Source organism: Rana temporaria, chromosome 5 (genome assembly GCF_905171775.1).
Source record: "Rana temporaria chromosome 5, aRanTem1.1, whole genome shotgun sequence".
In the NCBI taxonomy this organism is placed as follows: domain Eukaryota; kingdom Metazoa; phylum Chordata; class Amphibia; order Anura; family Ranidae; genus Rana; species Rana temporaria.
In genome coordinates this window covers 295,517,370-295,522,524 of record NC_053493.1, presented here as the reverse complement: position 1 = coordinate 295,522,524, position 5,155 = coordinate 295,517,370, and the positions used below count along the sequence as shown (strand labels likewise).

Sequence of the window (5,155 nt, the reverse complement as noted above, 5' to 3'; positions counted from 1 at the left end):
TGCCTAAAAACATTTATGTCAAAATGAAAAGATTAAGGGCTAGATTCAGAAAGAAATGCCGGACCAGATACACTACGCCGCCGTAACTTAGAGCGGCAGGTCCCGTATTCAGAAAGAACTTGCGCCCTAAGTTACGGCGGCGTAGTGTAACTGGTCCGGCGTAAGCCCGCCTAATTTAAAGTGGGCATGTTGTATGCTAATGATTCATGACCCCACGTAATTGACGCTCCTAACGAACGGCGCATGCGCCGTCCGTGAAAGTATCCCAGTGCGCATGCTCCAAATCACGCCGCAGATAGTCAATGCTTTAGACGTGAACGTAACTTACGCACAGCCCTATTCGCGTATGACTTACGCAAACGACGCAAAATTCTACGCTGTCCCGACATCCATACTTAACATTGGCTACGCCTCATATAGCAAGGGTAACTTTACGCCGAAAAAAGCCTAACGTAAATGACGTAAATCAATGCAACATTGCGCACCTAGCTAATTTGCAACTTCTACACGGAAATCAACGGAAGCGCCACCTAACGGCCAGCGTAAATATGCACCCCAAGACACGACGGCGTAGGAGACTTACGCCGCTCGTATCTAGGCAACAGTGAGGCGTATCTGATTCTATGAATCAGGCGCAGAGATGCTACGCCTAACACTCAGTTACGACGGCGTATCTGGAGATACGCCGTCGTAACTCCTTTCTGAATCCGGCCCTAAATGTTGAACTAAAAAGGCAAAACTTTTTTCTCTTTAGTTTTGGATAAGGTGGAGAGTGCATAGAACACCTGTCAGTTTTTATTGCTGTCTGTGTCCCCATTAGGGAGACTTTCCCTTTCTAAATTTTCCTGTTTCATCATCGAAAGTGAAAGAAAATCCCCAAATTTTAGGTTGACACCAAAACAGTAGTAGATAGAAGGGAACACTGATTCTGGTGACGTCTCAGGATTACCTCGCTTTGGATGGATTTTCTCTCACTTCCTGTCTTGGCTATGGGACGGACAATGATGGGAAATATCCCCCTATGGGACACAGATGGAAGAAAAACACCCCAACAGGGTTTATAGCCCGCCCTTACTTTATCCAAAATGAACAAATCTTTTTCCTTTAGTTACACTTTAATAAATATAAACCTAAATTCAATTAGCATATTTTAGGATACAGTTTCTGAATGAACAGTTGAGAACAGATGGGTGCACTTGCAGACTGGCCAGTTGATGCCCTGTACAATTTTTTTTTACATTGAAATATTTAACAGGAGCCTAACAACATAACATTAAATAGTTATAAAGCCACATCTGACTGTATTAACTGTGTTCCCCCAGCATTTCATATCCCTGATATGTGTCTGTGGTACTATGTACTTGTATGAAAAAGTATCTTGTTCTCTTTGAATTGCTTCCTTTGTGTGCTATACCTGGTGATTTTGCCAGTTCATACAACCTATTTTAAAGTTTAAAGTTTTTTTTTTTTTTTAAATAACAAACATGCCATAGTTACCTCCACTGTGCAGTTTGTTTTGCACAATGTGGCCCCAATCATCGTCCCCTGGCAGCTCCTCCCCACATCGGTAAACCCCCTGGGAGAAATGCTCTCCCGGAGGGGAGTTACCTTGCGGGTGCGCTCCTGAGTCCGGCATTTGTGTCTATTGACACAGAATGCCGGACTCGGCTCCTGCGTCATTGTATTTGATTGAGAGCAGCGGAAGCCAATGGCTGCGCTGCTATCAATATATCTAATCAAGAGCCAGGAACCCCGGGAAGAGAGCATCTCCGCCAAGGGATCGAAGGGGGTCAGGTGAGTTATTGTGCATACTGTCACAGGTGAGTACATGCTCAGGATGTGCTTTTACATTAATGCATCCTTTGTGTGTGTGCGCGCATTACTGCCCAGGTTAGACACACTACCGTATATATGTAAAAACACAAGCAGTGTGGCTGCACATTTACATTATGGTGCATTTAATCTATCCTAAAAAAGATAGATAGACATGGTGAATTGTTCAGCTCAGTGATAGATACATTTTTCTGTAGTGAGTCCACATCATTTATAGTTAAGGGCCTGGTAGCCCACGTTTATTAAATAAAAAAAACCCACGCAGGGGTTTAAAAGTCATTCATACATAACTGAAAATACTAGCCCATCTGGCTACTCTTCAACAGCACTGCTGCTATAGATACTGGTCCCTCAAACCACCAGCTCTTCCAGGCCCACAGTCTTGGATGCACACAGCTCTGCACTCCTTAAACGCACAGGTTCAAGCCCTTCAATGCACACAGCTTTGAGCTTCTTAACGCACACAACATCTATCTTGACACAGAGGCACTCACTGCTCCAACTCTACCGTATGCTCTCACTAGCCCCTCATATGGGCTGTGTGCACCTGGGCACACACCCTGCTGGCTGTCCACAAGGCCTGGACACAGGGTTGGAGATCCCACCCCACCCAAAACTCTTAGGGCTCTCTAAACTACAGAGTCCCATCCAGAACTAGCAAAACCTGGAGAAAACTGCCAGGGGAAACATGAGCTTGAATAAAAAGGAGCCGACAAATCCACCTAGCAATAGTGGAACATTGAACAGGTCGTCCCATACAGGTAATGTCAGAAACGACAAGCAGTAAGACTGTCGAACAGGAGCTGTAGCTGAAAAATTAACTTGAACAGCATGCACCACATCCATACATTTTGTGGGATGTTTAGAAGCAGGACAAAAAGATAGTAAGACAATGTCTTGGTTAAGCTGAGCGCTGACCAAACCAGGTTGAGATCCCATGAAATCACTAGAGAACATAAGGCGAAACAAAGTGAGCAAAACCCTATACAAAGGCCTTCACTAAGGAGTGAGAGGCAGTCTTTTAAAAAGAACCACTAAGGCAGAGACCTGGCCCTTAATATTTCTCAAAGCCAAAATGCCAATGCGGACCAAAAGAGAAGCCAGGTTTCTTCCAACTAAGAAAATGTAATTTCCACTTGTCTTGCTCCAAGAGAAAATTGCTTACCAAGTCTGATGGTAGAGAAGTCACGCTCCTGTTCCTAGCTTTCAAAAAATTAGCTGACTGTTAAAGCCAGTGACTAAAAAAGATGGTTGTAAAGCCGACCCCAGGGACCTGGATGATCTAATCGGTCCAAGGGAGAGTCTACCAGGAGTAGGGATGAGCTCTGGCGTGTTCGCACAGTCCACGTGCAGAACCTGACAAAGTCTGCATTGCACTGTGCTAACCACAGGCAGGGAGACATTTCCTGATCTCTGCAGCCGAGCATCCGGAATATGTCTCCCTGCCTGTGATTAGCGCAGCGCCGTGCAGACTTCCTGGCAGGCTCTGCACGTGGACTGAGAAAACACGCCGGAGATCATCCCTAACCAGGACCCTGATGAGCTAGTTCAGTGTGATGAAAATGACTGGAATGTCCTTTATCTCAATCCAGCCGTGTTGTTAAATAAAGAGTCCCAGAGGAGGAATGGCATCGATCAGGTTGAACTTAACCCATGGAGAGAAGACTTGAGGATACCTGAATCTGGAAGAAATCCTGCTCATTTTGTGGCAAGACCAAAAAGGGAGGGGCAACAAACAGGCAATTTTGTATTCCCACAGCAAAACACAGGTAGCGTTAATGCACTAGGAAGATAGGGATGTGCAAGTAGGCACCCTTGATGTCTACAAAGGCCAGAAAGTGTTCAGAAAGTGTTCTGGATGGAGGAAAGCAATGACTGATCGGGCAGATATATGAAATATCTGTACCTGGAGAAAGGCATTGCGTACCTTTAAATCCAGTATAGGGTGGATGCCCCATTTGGCTTCATTGATACAATGAACAGGTTTGAATGAAACCCTTCTTTCCAGGACAATGACAAAGACCTCTTGAAAGAGGATCTGCACTAGAGCAGCATTAAAGTATATATAAACCCTCATCTTGAAAAACGACCCATTCAGTTTATAAATCGAAAAGAAAAACATTTGTGTATATGTATAAAAATAAAAAAATATATAAAATACCAGTTATCACAATCTCTTCTCAGCTGCATAAGGATCTTAGGCCTCGTACACACGATCAGTCCATCCGATGAGAACGGTCTGATGGACCGTTTTCATCGGTCAAAACCGATCGTGTGTGGGCCCCATAGGTTATTTAACAATCAGTTAAAAAAAAGCCAACTTGCTTTAAATTTAACCGATGGATTCCTAACCGATCGGTCAAAACCGATCGTTAGGCACGTTGTTGTGTTTTACGTCACCACGTTCTGACACGATTGTTTTTTTAACCGATGATGCATGGGTGCGACAGACCATCAGTCAGCTTCATCGGTTAACCAATGGCAACGGTCCATCAGACTGTTCTCATCGGATGGACTGATCGTGTGTACGAGGCTTTAGAGAGCCGGAGGAGGAGAAACAACTGCACACTAATCTTCCCAAGGAATGGCTGTGCGACTAGGGGTAGGGGTTTATATGCTATATTTCCAGGGGTTTGTCTTGTCAGGACAAGTTGACCATTGAAGGAGAGTAGGCCAAATTCTCAGCATGGCTAAAAGGAGCTAGGAACTGGCAGGATCACCAAGTATTTCACACAAAAGCAGCATTACAAAGAACAGGATACGTGCTTATACAAGTACATGGTACAGCAGGTACATATCAGGAACATGAAATGTTGGGTTTACATATTTTGTAAGTTCCTCCATAGGTGGTGTGGATGGGCAACATGAGCCCATACAGGGAATTAAGCGCATACCAGACAGAAGCAAAGCTCAGACGGGGTGTTCCACCAGTGGGTGCAGCATATCCTTGACCCGCTTCTCGGCCTTTTGGCTAAGATCAAGTGTAGTATCTGTTCTCATCAGTTGCTAGTAGGTGGTGCTATGCCAACCGTCCCGAGTACACGTCGAGGTGGAAAGGTATGGCGGTTGGCAGATGCTAAACCTGCTGGCGTGGAGGCGGAGGCTTTCTGATTTGGACGGAGAGGCATGCAGTCGAAGCTGGAGGGCTGGGCCCCTGGCCTTCTGGCCTGGATTTGATGCAGTTCCTAACCTGCCAGTTTCTCTGAGAGGGAACGCCGACCCCATCCTACTGTTAAGAGGGGGGGGGTTAAGATCTTGGCTAGTACCTCCCGAGTATAATTAGGTAGGGAGCGAAAGAGGCGAAGGGGGGCGACGTATTCTC

The 5,155-nt window shown here is 45.5% G+C and overlaps 1 pseudogene; it reads left to right on the top strand.

The window, feature by feature from the left end:
- Positions 1-4,784: 4,784 nt before the first annotated feature.
- On the top strand, positions 4,785-4,920 carry LOC120942223 (annotated as a pseudogene).
- Positions 4,921-5,155: the final 235 nt, after the last annotated feature.